The sequence below is a fragment of the Crocodylus siamensis genome, chromosome 3 (assembly GCF_052110815.1).
Source record: "Crocodylus siamensis isolate JL-2025a chromosome 3, ASM5211081v1, whole genome shotgun sequence".
Classification (NCBI taxonomy): Eukaryota; Metazoa; Chordata; order Crocodylia; family Crocodylidae; genus Crocodylus; species Crocodylus siamensis.
Genome location: NC_143397.1, coordinates 28,474,999 through 28,492,904, shown reverse-complemented (window position 1 = coordinate 28,492,904; position 17,906 = coordinate 28,474,999). Strand labels below are relative to the sequence as shown.

Sequence of the window (17,906 nt, the reverse complement as noted above, 5' to 3'; positions counted from 1 at the left end):
CATCCATAATTACAACTCTCAGCAAAGGCACCTTGTACTTTAGGTCTTGCCTCAGGATTGTACCTTTACAGATTACTTGAGTATGTAATCACTGCTCCCTTACTCACAGATGCACAGGATTCCTTGGTCATGAAGTCCAATCTTTTGCCATTACAGGCAACCATGACATATTATTACTTCCGTAAAATTCATTGAGTTCCGTATTAAACCAATTACTTTTGGCTCTGTTATTCAAATTCATAATAAAAGAAACCTATTTTTTGGGAATTGCATATTGTCAAGAATATTAATTGTATTTTGCAATTGCAGATTGACAATGACAAGACACTTGGGGAATTCATGTTATATGCCTCTGCATCTTATTTACAATACATACATTTTTTCACTTCTGTTTGCATGTCTCACACCAACCTATTAAAGGTACAGGAACATTTAGGTATACATTTGCAGCATGTGTGTATTTTCCATCACACTGTCCTGTGACTCAGTACAGATAAGACCACAGAAGCTTTCTGGTTACCTGGAGTTTCTTCTTACCAGAGGTTTTGCAGCTTCATGCTGCTTCAACATTTTCTCCCTATTCTATTCCAAGAAGAATTTGGTGAATTACAGCACATGAAAACAAGAACAAACCAAAAAGGAACTGATGCATCCCAGTTTTCTGGTGTGGATGCACTGTGATATTGTAGAAATGTTTAGCTTATAACTAAAGGAGCATCTTCAAGCTACCTCTGTTGTCTGATCTTTGATATGGCAAGCAAGTCACAATGTGCCATTTCAGTGGCCAGAAACTTGCCCATCTGTTACAGGAAGAGTCCAACAATTAGAAGAGCATTAAACAAAAATCAATTCTCAATAGTAATGTGGCTAACTAAGGAGAGAAAATGTTCTTGGCAGTTGTATTTCTCATCAAAATTTGGAAAATGAGCCCTACTCTTCCTTAAATGTGTCCTGAGGGATTAATAAAGCGAGAGCATTGCTTTAAATCTTGTGCAATCCACAACTTCAGCCAGACATGTCTCCACTGATTTAGGCTTGTTTGCTCTTTTTCTAAAAATTAAGTATTAAATCAGGCCCATGAATTCAAGGAGGCCTGTTTTCAGGGGTCAGGAGGAGAGTCACTAAAAACTGCATTCATCTGGTTTCCCAACCAAAGGAACAGAATAGGAACATGAGAGAGAGAGAGAGAGAGAGAGAGAGAGAGAGAGAGAGAGAGAGAGAGAGAGAGATTAAGATCCAGATGCTGCCAAGAGTCAAATGAACATAACCAAATGCTTTCAAATGATCAGAAACAAAGATCTCTCTCTTGCAAGTCCCGTACACAGTAATTATAACAGAACTCTTTACTTTAGACATCTCTTAGGATATACTAAATCAGATAATGGAGATAATCACAGATACATTCCTTAATGCATGCTATAAACGTAACCATATATGATGTCATCACTGATTGAATCCAAGTTTTCTTCAGTTCTAACAGTTCATTTATGAAGGTGCATGTGAATTCAATAGCCTTGTTGCAATTGAGAGAGTACTGAGTCATCAGGTTTCAAGACTACTTGCAACAGGTAAAAACAAAGTATTAATACAAAGAGGTGTACATATGTATTTTCCTTAACATCAGATCCCTGGGGAAGGTTTAACAATAAGAGAAGCAATTGATTCTGACAGCAAATAAATATGTTGCAAGGAGCATTTCTGAGCAAGATAATTAGTCTCGCCCCCTAGAAAGCATATGAACTATTGTAATAGCAATTTCTGATTTGTTGATTGTCTGATTGTTCTGATTTGTCTGATTTCCATTTAATAGTAGTTCTAATGCAGACATCATTTAAACAATATATGTGAATCCAAGCTTTCTTCCATCTTCATTTTTAATTACAGGGTTATTCATTTAATGAAGTTTTGATTTAGCTTGCCAGTATTTAGGAACTGAGTGTTTAAGATGAAAGGTTTCAATTTGGTATTATTGTGCTGTCTTTCAAAAGTTTGGCCACTTGACTTCAGAAAATAATTTATTTCTGGGCATAAAAGTTAACAGGCATTATGTTTCAAAAAAGGGAAAAAGAAAACTCAACTAACTAAATCCAAACATGTCTCTCAAAAAAATGCCAAACTCAAAATGAAAAAACCACACCTACAAATGGACATAAAAATATGCATCTTGGGAAAATATTACTTTAAAACAACAGATTTAAAATAAGTTTGAATTCAACCTGTTTTCCCTAACATTCTGACATATCACTGTGTCTTACCAAAAGTAAATCAGCAGGGATCCTGGTTTTCTCTGATAAAAAAGAAAAAAAAATCCCAATTTTCAGATGAAAAAAGGAACCCAAAACCCACATTTTTCCATGATTACAATGAAACATCACTACATATAGATGCATGTATATATTAGTGGTGTTTCATTTTAATCATGGAAAAATGTGGATTTTGAGTCACTTATTTTCCATCCAAAAACTGGGGATTTTTTTCTTTAATCAGAGAAAACCATGATCCCTGGTAATCAGTCAGAATACAGAGGACAACAGATAGTTGCCAGGAGAGAAAGGGTTATGAAAGTACACTGCCTTGACACACAAAGTTGACAGTTGGGCAAGCATGGGTTGTATAGTAGTTAAACAAAGGCCTTATTCAACCAGAAGGCCCCGATCCTGCAGACTGTCTGCACTATGAATGCTTCCATTGAAATTCATGGGGAAATATGCATATATAAAGGACCTCCATTTCATATTAGCATTCTTGGTTATAGTCTATGCAGTAACTTTTTTACCCCATCTAGAAGACAAAAGATTTGACCCTTTTGAAAAAAGGTTTCTTACTTTAGATGGGTAATTAACGACAGATCTAAAAGTAAATAAATAAAAGAACTGCCCTTAGTTGCTCTAAGTAAGGGTCTACTTAAATTGCAGAGAAATTAAACAATTTTTATGGGTTGGCTGTGGCATAAATAGCAAATTCTGCAGATGTTTCTTGGATGTGCTTCAGTGGCCTTGCCCCTTCGTACTGATTGGCAGAAAGGCCCCAGCAGGGGTAGAAGTGATGAAGGGGCAGCTGCCATTTTGTCTGCTGGCACCTTCTCCCTCACTAAGGTGGGCTGTAAGGCTTGGCCACAGCTGCAGCTAGAGCCACTGGCTCCCACTGGGGAGCCAGCATTATATTTTTTATCAAGTTTTTAAGTTGATTTAATGGACAATCCCAAATTTTCCAGTTTCTGCAAAATCATGAATTGAGTAGACCTTTAGTTTAGGTGGTATGAGAAGCAGGTAAGTTTTTCCTCCTAAACCAGGCAACTTGTTTTGAAGACACCATCAGCTTTATATCTGAATCTCCACTCAGACTGAGATTAAAATACTAGGACTGGCTGTTGGTACTGTGATGAATCTGCCAGGCTGAGTTTCAGCATGTATATACCTATATATGTGTATTTGTATATGCATGTATTTACATGTCATACACGCACACACCCATGCTGTCACTCAATAAAACAGATATATAAAAGGGACTCAAGATATGATCTAAAAAAGTGCAATGCATACACTGTTATAGTTGCTAACGCACTGTAAGAGGTAAAACCTTCCCAGTAATCTAACAGTGGAGAAAGTGACAACTCGTGACAGAAGGGTCCAGTGTTGTGGTGACTAATAATAAGAACTCTTACAGTGAATAAGAACAAGAACTTCTTGCTAATGAGAGCTCCAAGAACTTGAATAAAATTTTTCCATGGAAAAGGTGGAAGAATAATAATATGGGACATTAAGAACTAGAGTAGACAGAACATTAGAAAATACACCACAGGGATAATAACAAGAGGAACATGGCCTAGAATTGATTACTTTATTTTCCTTTTAAGTTTCTATTACTCTACAAGCAGTGGTTAATTTGTAGAAAGCAAGAGAGAGTCCAGATAGATGAAGGATGAGACTTAATCACATTAATATAGAATACTGTACAGGAGAGATCTTTCTCAAAGGACCTCAAGCTAATCCCTCCTGTTAAGCAGCAATATAAGTCATTGTGCCCCTAAGTAGGAATTGAAAGAAATCAGAAGCGACAGGCATTTCCCTAAAGGAGAGGAATTACATTTTAAATTCTTGTGCACAAGTAACCTGTTTTTATGGATTAAAAGTGGTTCTCCCCTTTCCCAAGAGTACTAAGGACAGTTTAGTTTTAAGACCCTTCCCCTTTTACCAGATGCCAGCTTCAGCAGTGATTATGTATTATATCATGACTGACTGGTAACTTTCAAAAGTTGTGCCCTTCAGGCCCATCCCTCTGAGAAGAGTTTATAGTCCTGATGAATGGCTCCTAATCATGTATCAGCCTGTGCAAGTGTGTGACAGTGCTGAAAGGGACCTATCAGGTTTCTAAAAACTACATTTGTCCCTGGGCAAGTCAAGTATAAAAAAGGCACTTACGTGAATGAACACATCAGGTGTACTCAGCTGTGACACTATAAACAAATGGTAGACAGTAAGCTATACAAAATCTTTCATAGCAAATGATAACTGAAAGAAAATAAGCAATAAACACCCAAATAAAAAGCAACTTTCACCTGCCGTGGCTCATAAAGTGTTAAAATTAGGATTGCCAAGTGTCTATAAATTTACAGACTGCCAGGACTAAATAAATAAATAAATAAAATCAGGCTAAAAATGGCTATCAGTAAAATCTGTAAAATCAAATCAAAACAAAACAAAACAAAACAAAACTATTAACCACAGTAAAAACACTAATCAGCTGCAGCCTGGTTGAAGCTCTGACAGCGGACAATAGTGCTACCTGCTATCTGAGTGGCAGCAGAGCATCCTGAAGGGATTACCCCATCAGCCATGTGCTGCTGTTGCTGCTGCACCTCAGGCTGCCTGTAATAATGCTGGATCACAGGTATGTTTCTTTGGGGGTCTGTCCCAGAGTGTGGTAAGCGAGGCCAGTATGGTGCAAGATGCAGAGGCATCAGGGTGTGCAGTTGAGTAGGAGGCCTCTGATGGCAGAGAGGGGGCAGCATAGTGTAAAACTATTGCTGCAGTCAAGCAGGGCTGCCAACCTAAGAAAAAAAGAATTACTGCAAACTATTTACTGACGACCATACTTTTTTTATTAGGGTTGATGTTAAACCCCTAAATTTGAACCCAGCCCTTCTAACTGGGGCCTGGCAGCATGGCAGTGCCTGGCAAAAGAGTTACATTTACTTTCTGCAAAACATACATTGATATAAAAGGCTGGCTGTCAGTAAAAAGTTTGCAAATTGTCAGTAAAAAAAAAATCCCAGTTTGGCAATCCTGGTTAAAACATAAGTAAGAACAAGTAAAACTGCAGCTCTAGCAGACCTATAATTGATTGTTCACAGGATGTAAAGAGTCATGGAGGGAAAACAAGGTAGCAAGGTACAGTTACAGGAAACAACTGAGGTATCCAAGAAAGCACCGGTAGGACCAAACAGGGAAGAATTCTAGACTGGTTTAGGAGTCTTGAGTGTAAGAGGCCCAAAGCAGCTTTGAAAGAGACTGGGCTGAAATAAATTGACTGAAGGAGGAGGAGCTGAACAGAAGGTGAATTGGCATGGACATTTAGGTGCTAAGAAGAGTACACAGTGAAGACCAGAGGCATAGCTAAGAACAGAAAGAAAAACCTAGTAGGAAAGAGGTAACTGAGAAAGGACACTGAAGAGGCTGTATGAGAGTTCCAAACATCATCAGGAGGTAGGACTTATTAGAGAGTCTACATGCAGTAAAGGGTTCAAAATAATCAAAAGGAGCTCCGGATAAGAACAACCCTGAGAGGAGGAAAAAGTAAATTGTTTTAACCCTTTTACTCTCTCTTGATCCTCACATAGCTGAGGACAAAAGGTCCTGCCATCCACCAATCAGTGGTAAATCTCTCCCAATGGAAACACTGACTGAAATGATAACGCATTTTCATATAAAATAATGGACGCAGATTTACTGATCTCAGCACAGAGCACAGCCACGGGAGACCTCCAAGTATCTGGATGGGCTTTGGGGACTGTAGGCAGAGCTTGAAGACCATAATGAGATCACTGAATACTCTTGTTTTTCACGTTTGATGTGCTAAAGGTTTGAGCTATTTCAAGAGACAGATCCAGGAAATGACAGGTAATTATAGGTCACACCAATCTGCTGTGTACCACAGGATTTCAAAAGAGCACAGATAAGGAGGCTGCAACATTGCATAAGAGAGCTTCTTTAAATTGAAAAATAAAATTCTGAGTTCAAGGTTCTCAAGAGGCCTCTTTCAATGCAAGCCTAAGATCAGTAGTTGAGGTAATTCTCTGACATGTTCTTCCTTTTGCCTGCTTTTATTTTGAAGGGAGATAAATGCTGAAGTCTCTTAGCTTGTACTCTTGAGCAGTCCTACAACAACATGGCATGGGCAAAAAGTGTCTCATCTGCTCTTTTTAGCTCCTGGTAATTGAAAGCTGTTCACAGTCTTTCCAGGAGTGTTCTTTCTCCAGTTCCATTTTAGACCTTCCCCCATATGGCTCCAGTCTCTTGCACTTCATGGCAATGGTTCTTAAGTCTCTAATGACCTTCCTCTTCCTAGCTAAAGCTCAGAATGAGCACTCCCATTCTCCCTCCCTCCTCCATCACCCATCAGGTTTGATTGTTCCCTTCTTGAATTCTTGTTCTTCCCTGTGGTAGCTAGAAAGTGATACTTGGAGATTTGCTTTTTAGAACTGGCTTGTCAGTAAAGTAGATACTGAATTAGAACAGCTGTCCAGGGGAACGGCAAGGGATAATTGATTTCAAAAAGCCTGCTTGTGACAAAACTTCCTTCAAGACCCACTGTGTCTGGAGTGGGCAGACACAGGCTGGGGAATTGAAGATATGTACCAGGCTGTTCCTTGAAGCTGCATAGCATAAACAGCATGCCCAAAATAGAGATAAGGGACTCCGCAGCATTGATGCTAAGTCATAGAACACAACTGCAGACCACTTGGGACTTCCAGTTTTGGTGGACAGACCAAATTAAGACAACAGTAAATAACCAAATTAAGATGTGTGCATACAATGGGTTTATTGGATCAAAGGAATATGCTGATAGTATAGAACAGGATACGATGTGGACAATATGATGACCACAGGGAGACCAATCAACAGTACCCAGGAATGAAGAATCATCGAAAGAGAAAAAGAATATAAAAGGAGGAATTTCAGAGCAGCATAGGTCCCCCAAGAGGGGAACCCAAGGCCACCATGAACAGAGGGCACACCACCAGCCCATCTCATCCATCCCACTGGGAGGGGAAGGAGGAGGAGGAGACATCAGCCCTTGACCTCCAAGCTGCTGATATTGGACATTCAAGAGAGAACCACAGGGTAAAGCTCGCGTACTGGCCAGACGTACCTTCCCTCTGTGACAGCCTCACAGATGCACAAAAATATTAGAAGAATTAAGTCACTTTTAAACATGACTAAGGTGGAGATCATTTGAATGTTTTCACTCCTGTGACTCCAAAGTTAGAACATTAACCCTATCTTGTGTCACCCTGAGGCAAAAGTCAAGACAATTAGGTAAAACAGTCTTTAACCAGAAAGCAGTATTCAGCCTCAGTTGTACAAAACTTCCCTTCCATTATGACAAATCTACTGTTCTCTTGCCCAAGTACTAGCAAGTGTCCAGGGCTTTGTTGGTCCATTCCCCAGTGAAGAAAATTCAGCAACATGGAGTCTATAAGTATCTTGAGTATAACTTGCTTTGTATACATACATGTGCATGGCAGTCCTGACACAGAGGTGTTAAAAACAGCATGCAGCAATCCTTTTTTTCTGGAGTCTCGGAGGCAATGGTGATATAAGTTTCCAGGGTTCCTCAATAACCAACTCCAACCAGAGTTCATGGCAAAACCAAACTCCATCTATCCAGAGCCTTGCACAACTAATCTAACAACATATTGTTCCAAGACTGAACACTTGCATGAATGCTAATGGAATTTGGAAAACTGTGAGAGAGCACCACCTGGTGTAACTTGTCTTTACACCACATGCCAGGTGAGAGCAACCCTTTAAAAACATTTGGCAGGATTCATTCATCCTACATGCCAACTTAAGTATTTTTACCATGAACTGTGAGAATATATAGTTCTATGATAAATGTGGATCTCCTTCAGAGCTGTAATGTTTACGATTAGTTTAAAATAGTAGATCTACTTATATCAACTGTTGTCTTAATGAATCTAAGGTTAATATATTGGAGGCATTTGTGTTATTAAAAGACAATGAAAACCATGTAAAATGTTGTAGTTACCTAGTTAATTCAGTAATAGTGTCAAAATAATCTCTATTAAAAGAAATATAATCATCAAATGTCTGACCCACCTGTTATTAACAGAGCTGGGTGAGCCTTCTTGAGCAAAGAATTTATTTACTAGAAGATGCAGATTGGGTTAACTGAGCCTATTGCCAAATTTCAGTTAAATTTGGCAACTAGCATTGGTTGAAAAAAGTTTAAAAATGAAATGTCAGCATGTTTCAATGTGAAAATGTTCTTACTCTTAATTTTGCAGCAACGTTTCATTTTTAAACTGAGCCAAATTTAACTTAAAAGGGATAAATAAAATATCCCAAAAGAAAGTGTTTGGTTCAAGGTGTACAGAATAGCAAGCCTGACCTAATACATTTTGTTGTTGTTGTTGTTCTTATTTTTGCAAAGAACATCTGAAATGCTTTGGTTTCAGGTTGGTCCAAAATACTTTGTTGTTGTTATTGTTATTAACATTTCAGTCCCTGGACTGAAACATCAATTATTTCCATTACTTCCATCATTAAAATCAATGGAAAGCCTCCCATTAAGTTTAAAAGGCATAAGTTCAATGGCAGCCTTTATGTTCCCTGGGGCAGAAGACGGAAATAGCATTTCCACCTGAAATAAAGAACCACATATATACCATATTTACTTTATTCAGATCCCTGTCTAAAATTAATCTCTGCTCTTGGATTACAAAGACCACTGCTTATCACAAGGGTAACTAACACCAGTAATGGTTTTAAACAAGATGGTTCTTGTCTCTATTAAAATGACAAAAATGTATTTAGCACCAAGTTAGTTAAAACAGATTAGTGAATATATTTCCTAACATAATATTTTTTACTGTGGCCGAGTTCCAGTCATTTCGGGAGCTGTTACTTTGAATTTCCATTTGTCAGTGTAAAAGCTCAGTCCAATGTTGTTTGAACAGGGATTTATGTATTTTTTTCTATGATGAGGATGAAAATATTTCCTTACTTCATGTTGATTCCAGATCATATTCCAACTATCTTCTCACAAAAAAAAAAAAAATCACTTCTATTCTCAGTCACCTACAGCCAACAGCCAGCTTCATTCCTTCTTTCCCTAGGGAACAATGGGGATGAAAAGAGCTATTCAGCTGGACCTCTGAAAAGTTACAGGGAAAATCTTGTTTACAAATACAGAACAACCCAACGTATTCTTCTTGGATAGTTAAACATATTATTAAATTACCTTCTTAGCAATAGGCAAATGGAGAGGGTGGAAAAGAAAACACAGCCTATACTTCATTACTGTGGAGCACAGCATTGCTTCATTACTGTGGAGCAGGAAAGCAAGTGAAGCTTTCATTATCATACAATCATAGTCCACAGCAGCTTCAGAGAGAGATATCACTAAGAGAGAGATCACAGACTGTCAGGGGTAGGTTATGAATTAAATACCAATTGACTACAGACACCCTCCCAGCATTTCTGCCAGAGGCTCTAACCATGTTGTGAGTACAGTAGGATGAACTTCATTCCAGAGCTAACCTGGAGCAGCATTACTAGATGTTATGATTTTAATTACAAGCTCTAATGCTTGTTGCTTTTCTTAAAGTATCAGCCCCTGAACTTTAATGCTCAGGTTGGAATCTCAGCTTTCTGGCCCTCAGAAAAAAAACTTGAAAATGTAATCCAAGAGCCCTCTAAAGGCTCTGAAATTGGGAGACATAAAAGCCTGAATTTAAAAAAAAAAAAAATCATGTTGGCTTAAAACCTATTTTGCGATTTAAAAAAAAAAAAAACAGGCAATGTCGTACACACAAGTCTATGGGAACGGTTTGCCCCTTCCCCAGTTAACTGGAGGGGGTTTGGTGGCAGAGAGGTTAGGGTGTTTGGCTGCAGCACCAGCATGGGAGTTAAAGTTATGGATTCAGGCCAAAGGTCACAAGAGCCAGTCCAGCTACAATTATTCAGACTGAGGAGTGAAAGGCAGTTTAGCCACCATCAGCAGCAAAAAATGGTATGCCTTAGCCACACTAGCCCAATGGGCCACTAGGCTTGAACCTCAGACTATCTGGGATGAAGGCCAGTGAGATTAGTAAGAATCTGAGGGAAACAAAGTAAAAGAAAATAGTTTTCTTAGTGGCCAGGTCTTGGGGAGACATTGATAGACATTTCTTTTAAAGACTGTTACACTGTTGGATTAGAAGGAATATTATATTTAAAGACAGTGGGTGCATATACGTGGGTTATTAAGGCAACATGATAAACTCTGGCGCACTTTACATTGGGGTCAGCTGCTCCTGGGCACAACATGTAAACATGTGCCTGGGACCACAGCACTGAGCCAAGGTGGAGCAGCTCTAGGCTGTTGGGCTCCAGGTGGTGGAGGGGCCAGCTGGGTCACAAGGGTGCTAAAGTGTGGGGCTAGATAGCAGGCACCCCCACACTATAGCACCTTTGTGCCCCAGCCAGCCCATCACCATCTACACATGCATTTCAGTGGAGTTAAGTACTCCACTGTAAGACAGTATTGTCTCTAACAGTACTATCTTACAGTGGAGTTAATTAAGTTTACTGTGCCCTAATACCAATGTAAGATGTAGAAGGCGATGCTTACTGTGCAGCTAATTAGTCAACTCAGCAGTAAAGTACATATGTGGACCCAGTATGTGACATCCTGGCCATATTTAAGTCATATTTTGAATTCAATGGGACCAGGGTTGGGACTAGCTCCTGGGCACGGTATCATTGAGGGTGTCAAAGGGTTCTCCTTGGGAATGCTGCAATGAAGCTGGTACTTTTATCTATGAAAAATGAGACCCCTACAGGATATAATGTGTCCACCCCAAGTGTAGGATTGATGCATGTAAAATGCCACAATTGGATGTGGCCCAAAATTGGTCTTTTGTTGTCTCTAAGTGCCAGGGCTACTACTGTAACAAAACTGCAAAGAACCTACTTGTTCTGGTAGTACATGCAACTAATGCACATCCTTCGCATCAGCCAGGAATGCTCTCCATGCTCTCCTAAAACGCTCCTTCAAAACACTTCCTTTTAGTCACAATCTACAGCTGCTCTTAGAGCCCCTTCTGCTTCTGCTGCCATTGCCCTGTGTTAAACAGTGAGAGCTGATAAATTCAGCACAAAGGAGAGTCAGTGAAGCACTTTATATGAAGGAGTTCAAGCAAAAAGCCATAATCCCCAGGTAGCATGACATATTTGTGAGACAGGGACACACTTATAACTTAAAAAATCATATTTACCATGATGGTACAGAAAGTTGTAACAGTTATAGGATCCTATAGGACAAAGGTAGGTAGGAGAAGACAGTAGGGGTTTTCTCTCTGCCTTGCATGACATTACTAACCCAATAAATGCCTTGCATTTCAGTCACAGTAAAATGGAAATTTGTTTATAGCAATAATACTTACAGGACACTTTATGCTTCTGGAGCACTGTGTAAATATTAACCGATTTGTTTTTACAAACATCCCTATAGTTTGGGTATCTGGGTGTTAAACAGCCTCATCTTACAAGGTGTAAAAATTGTGGCAGGAAGGCCACATGATTTATTACAGCTAGATACTAAGCTTGGTGTAGACCCAAGAATGACTTCAAGACTTCCCTACACTGAATCCTGTCCTTACTCCCTTAGAGCAGGAAGCCTCTAAATTCTGCTATGCTAATTCAGACAGAATAAATGGGCAATAGAGTCAGCACTGCAAACAAGAGACCAAGTAATTATACAACATTACACTATTAAACAAGGCTTAGGGTTCCAAGGACAGAGGCCTTGGCTTGCTTAGTCCCTGGCAAATAATCACCATTAATATCTTTGTAGTCTTTCTTAGAAATACAGAAAAAAGGAGGAAACTCAGTTAAAAACTTTTGAAACTTAAAATAGTAGGGTAAATCTTCATTTTAACAGCATCCGTTTCCCTGTACAAAACTTTTATAAGGAAACCCCTCTGCTTGGCAGCCATGTAAATGGTAGTAATTGTCTTTTTCAGAGACGAGAGAGAAAAATGTTAGTTCAGATGGGGTGAAACTTTTGTTCCTGCTGTTGTTGTTGGAGTCTGATTCTGCCTGCCTGAAAGCAAAACAAGACAAAATGCAAACAAATGGGAAGAGGAAAGAACAGCTAAGAAAAATGCAGCTCCATTTGGCTCTAACTCTTAGCAACCTGACTATTAGAGAAAGAAAGAAACAGCAGATGGTCTTATCAGTCATTCCAAAAGCTTGCAAACTTGCATTATTGTTGAGCTGTTTCAGATCTTGCTCTCAGCTGCCTTTTCAGCCATGGGTATTGCAGCAGTGTTGCAAGATCCAATCTTGGTTGTCTAAGCTAGACTGGTCTTTAACAAATTTAAACAAACAAACAAAAAAGCATGGGAAAGGTATGTCTTTCAGAATTAGATTAAGGAGGCCCAAGTGCTTCAGAACCTCATATACCAGAAACTGGTGGAAATGGCAGCCATGGAACTAAAAATCACTCCTTTCTGTCCGCCATTTTCACGGCTTCAGTGTTAATGACCATAAAAAGTGATGGACAGTTGAGCCCATTCTCTTATTATTTTGTCCACCAATTATGCCCTAATTTCCAGCACAATCAATCTTGGTTCACTGACTGAGCAAGGTCATATCTCAACCCAGCCCTTGGTGGTATCAGGAGGTTTTCTTCTTTGGACAGATCCAGACTTTCTATCTTTAACTTTGGCTGACTTTTCTAAACAATTTTATGTAACAGGCTGAGCTGCACTTCTGTAACCTTGGAAAACCTAGAGCTTAGGCCTTTGCACAATAGTTCATAGCATTATCTTGCTTGAATTGTGTTATAAAAGTCAGGGTTTGTTACAGTTTTGTACAGAAAAGTCTGGAGGCACCATGGCACTTTGGTTTACATGAGGAAGCCACTAGGTCAGCATTTTCAGCTGCCAGGTCTTTCCTTTCACAATCACTGTTTTGTAAGAAAAAAAATCGATTCATTATTACTGATTTGTAATACATATCCACAATTCCCAGTAATGGTTTGCTAGGTTATAAGCAAACAGAGATTGAAAGGGTTTCTCCCCACAGCAGCCTGCTGTCTAGGTGTACATATAAATGCATTTTCCTCCATTTCTTCCACATTCCTGCATCAATATACTCACTGCAACCTATCAGAATGTTCCTTCATATCAAAGGATGCTCCTCCAGCAAAAATCAAAGCCATTCAAAACCACCCTTTTTCTCAGAGAACAGTGATTTTAAAATGCAAATTTGAAACTTCTGGGTCCCCAAATCACACACATCCTAAAATCAATTGCATCACCTGAAAATTCAACCCATGCTTGTACAGTTCAGTACAGCAGATACGTACTCCGCTCATATCATTCTCAGTAGAACAATTAAGTCACGTAATCTGAGTTTATGCTATACTTGTGGCTTGTATATGTTGTCATTTCCTGTACTGTAATATCCTTTAGGGAGAAAAAAACTTGGTAAAGAACAGAAAAAAGCAACAAGCTCCTGAATTCAATGGCCAGATTGAGATATCAAGTGATAAGCACTCCATAATAGTTATTTCACACAGGAACGTGAGAAGACATTAGGGACATTTTACTCATGATGCCTCTAGTGGTCCATTCTTATTAAACCCGGTCCTGGAAGGAAGCTGGAAAGAAAGAAGGAAGGAACCTCCTTCCCTCCCATTTCCCCCAACCAACACTACAATATTTCACATTTCAGTTGCCAATTCCTTATTGCATGGCTGTTTAAGTAATGTTCCCAGGGCCCACGGGACAGTAATTAATCTCCTTATCTGCAATTATGTCTGTTGCCAAGTACAATTCTAACTAGTACAGGTGCTTTCTCTTCCAGAGCTTTGTTGCCATTTCTAATGTCAGCCAGAAGGAACTTTGACATGGTCTCTCCTTTCCACTTTTTTAACTTTTCTAGCTCAGGAGTTGGCAATGGGTGGACTGCAGATCCAGGGTGGTGGGGAGGGGGGATACTTTGGCAGCATTTCAGCAGCATTCCAGCACAAGGCCTTTGCCTCCGGTGGCATGGAGAGGCACCAGCTGCTGTGTCACAAGCACTGGTCCAACACAGAGCTGAGATTGTTTCAGCCCGCTGCCCCTAAAGCACTGCTGACTGCTGCGAAATCTAACTAGGACAGTAATGTCAACAAATTAAGTCTGCATTACTGATGGTTGTCTTGGATGTATAGAACTCCAGTAGACACCACAGTGCTCTTATGCCCCAAGATCACTCACAGAGAGAGAGAGAGAGATGGGAAAGCTCTAATTTTAGGGGTGCACAAATAAAGATTTTCTTGGCTGATACCAATGGCCAATTATTAACCAGCCATACCAGCCGATACCAATCTGATAGGTGATTAACAGGAATGCAGCTGGACAGGTTGGAAAGCAGCATCCTGCCAGTTATTCTTTGGGTGTGGGGAGGAAGGCCATAGGAGAGGAAGAGGTGTATGGTGGGGAGCAGACTGAGGCCCCTGTGGTGAGGGAGGGAGCGAGACAAGGGTAGGCACTACTCAGCCAGGGCAGTGCATGCTGCCCTGGGGTGAAGAGTGGGACAGAGCCGTGGGCAGCTCATCCAGGGGGTGCATGGAGGGCGGCAGGGGGGGAGAAAGGGGAGGCTCCCCACCACTGTCTGCACCCCCAGGGAGGCATGGGGGGGCATGTGCCCCCCTGGATTTGTGTGAGGGGCAGAAGCAGGTTGACCGCTGTGGGCTCAGAGCCAGGGGCTGTGCCAATCTCTTTCCGGAGGGGGCGCTGGGCTTAGAGCGTGCAGGTATGGGGCAGAATCAGTTGCACAGGGCAGGTGCTGGTGGTGGTGCTGGGAAGGGTGGCCAGTCAGGGTATAAAGGCATCCATTGCTTTCCACCTCATCCACAAAATGCATTACCTTGTCCCGGAAGAAAACTGGGTTGGTTAGGCAAGGCTTGCTCTTGACAAATCCATGCTGGCTGTTACTTATCCTCTATGGTGTTAGAAACTGATTGCTCGATGACCTGCTCCAGTATCTTTCCAGAGAGTTTATCTGTGTTAATAGTAGAGAAAAGTTCAGAATTCTAATGTTATTTGGCTGCACATCTATAGCACACAATCCTTTTCAGAATCACAGAGTTTGAAAAAAGCTTCATTAAGTACCAATTATCTATGTAGTAGTTAGCTCTAATTAATAATTCTTACAAAGACAGTGGATCCACTCCTGAACCGACAAAAATGACAACTAAGAGAGTTCTATACTGCCTCCATTCTGCAGAATGGAACTATAAAGGAGAATGACAAGTTTACAATATAACTGGTTCATATTCTACTCTTCAAAAACAGAGGCTGGGGCCTGAAAAGAGTCCTATACTCTTCAACCAATAGAATCCAATATTCCTCCAAAAACCTCTACCCATACCCATATGTACCCTTCATTAATCAATTATTTACCACTATTGCTTTTAGTGTTGCTCTGGCTTCAGAGAGACATCACAATGCTTTGTGAAGGGCACAAAGCACTGTAGAAGTTTTTTAAGAGTAATTATCATATAAGTCATGGTCATGCATGTGATACAGCAACAAGTAGGCTTAAAACTAAGGATAATATGGAGCTCGTGTACATGAACAAAGAATAAAAGAATATCAAGATTAAACAAGAAAGCACATGTGAGGAGCTATAAAACACCACGTACTGAAAAGTAAGAACAGAAATGTGAAGATTATATGCAAAATTAACGTAAATGGAGATATAGATTGAACAAAACATTAAGGCAAATAACAAAACTGCATTTCAAACATGGAAGGTCAGGAAAAGAAGGCAGATTTTCTAAGAGATGAAAAGGCAGTTTATTGGCATAGGCAGATATTGATTAGAAATTAGTTCTCTGTCTCTGTGTTTATTAAAAGACAAGAGCAGGAAGCATAAATAGCCTTAGAATTGGCAAAATCCAACATGGAAAATCAGAACCTCAAAACAATCACCGTTACATATAGTCAAATGGATCCTGATCCTAAAAAGACCTGCTCATGTACTTAACTTGGCACCTGGTGATTGTCCTAAAGTCAATGCAATCATTCAACATACATAAATTTAAGTGGGCTCATAAGTCTTGTAGAACTGGGTCTCATGATACACACATATTACTTGCTAGGCCTGTGCAAAGCAGCTAGTATTCGCTTCGGTTTTGGTTGTTTTGGGGGACAGTGATTCGATTCGCTGATTTGAATCACTATCCTGAATTGGTTCCGCTGAACCTGAATTGAAGATATGGCCACTGCTGAATTGGCCGAATCAAAGGCCCTCATCCCGTGCCTGCTCTCCCAGCCTCAACAATGACTGCTCCACCTGGCCCCAGCGTCCCGGGCACATTTAAAAAAAAAGTCCTGCACTCACTGGTTGCTGCCAGGCCGGGGGGGAGGGGGGAATCTGCTGTGAGCCCCCAGAGGCCCCGACGGCTGCTGCAGTAGCCGGTGAGTGCAGGGCTTTTAACATTTTTTTTTAAGGCGCTAGGATGCTGGGGCTGGGTGGGGCAGCCACTGAAAGTGCTGGGAGAGCAGGCGGGGGTTGGGGGCACTCACGGGGACTGGGGGAGCAGGCAGGGGATGGGACCTCGTGGGGATCCCCCATGGTCTCCTCCCCCTCCCTTCCTCCAGCTCCCCACCCCCCACTTACCGGAGAGCTTTGAATTCAGAGAGCTTTGAATTGAATTTATTGGATTTGGAGATTTGGCCATGAAATTGGGCCGAATCTCCTCTGAACTGAATCAGCACCTGAAGCTTCGCACAGCCCTGTTGCTTAGTACTGATATCTTATATCATAGTGCGACTAATACTATTACAACTACAATGTATATTTTCTCTGGAGTCATCTATGTACCCCTTGCATCATCTTTGTGCCTGGCTTCTTGCAAATTAAACTTCATTCTTAATTATTATAAGATTCTTTGTTCTTTCCCTGTGGTAATATAGGCTGAGAATCACAAACTTATTTAGGCACCTAATTAGCTATTTATGTCAATGATAAAATAGGCTCATAAATCTCCATGAGAATCAGGTTCAGTATCAGTGGAAAGACTCCTACAGGTATCAATGGGCATTGGCCAGATCCTATAAAATGAACACCCTTTCCCTGCCCACACTTTATTTGCAAGACACACACTGACTGAACTTTGCCAACAGCAGAATTAAGAGTTGGCATTATAGTGCAGTGAATATTTATGGACTAACAAGCACTGGTAAAAAGTTTTTTGTGATTAATGGGCACCTACACATGTGCCCGGTGCCTGCTCCAATGAGTACTAATTAGCGCATGTTGAAGCAGACTCGATTAACCGAGTCTGCTGTAGCATGCTAATTAACATGCTCCAGCAGCCTCAGTGTCATGTGCATTCAGCAGCCCCATGCTTCAAAGTGGCATCAGGAGTGCTTTAACTAAAGCTCGCTCAATGGGACACTGAATACAACTTTGCAAGTCAGCCATGGAGCTGGCTTTTCCAATCATTCAAATTCCATTAACCGGAAGGTTTCCAGTTTCTGCTCAAGGATTTGGGGTATATTGTACTATACCACAACAAAGTAACAGGGTAATACAGCACAAGACTTTCCTTTTTCATAGGACCACTCTAAGATGCTTGCATTCAAAGCTTTTACCATGTTAGGGGGCATAATTTCATCT

The 17,906-nt window shown here is 40.5% G+C and overlaps 1 protein-coding gene across 6 annotated transcripts in view; it reads right to left on the bottom strand.

Moving 5' to 3' along the window:
* The window catches only part of GHR (growth hormone receptor), a 205,078-nt gene that overhangs the window by 136,421 nt on the left and 50,751 nt on the right, over positions 1-17,906 (bottom strand). For 4 of the 6 annotated variants that reach the window (XM_090038010.1, XM_090038011.1, XM_090038012.1 and 1 more), the window contains exon 2: positions 15,147-15,281. The exons of the other annotated variants lie outside the window; for them this stretch is intronic. The gene's annotated coding sequence lies outside the window, so the exon portion shown is untranslated. The remainder of the gene's footprint in view (positions 1-15,146; positions 15,282-17,906) is intronic. 6 annotated transcript variants of the gene reach the window in all.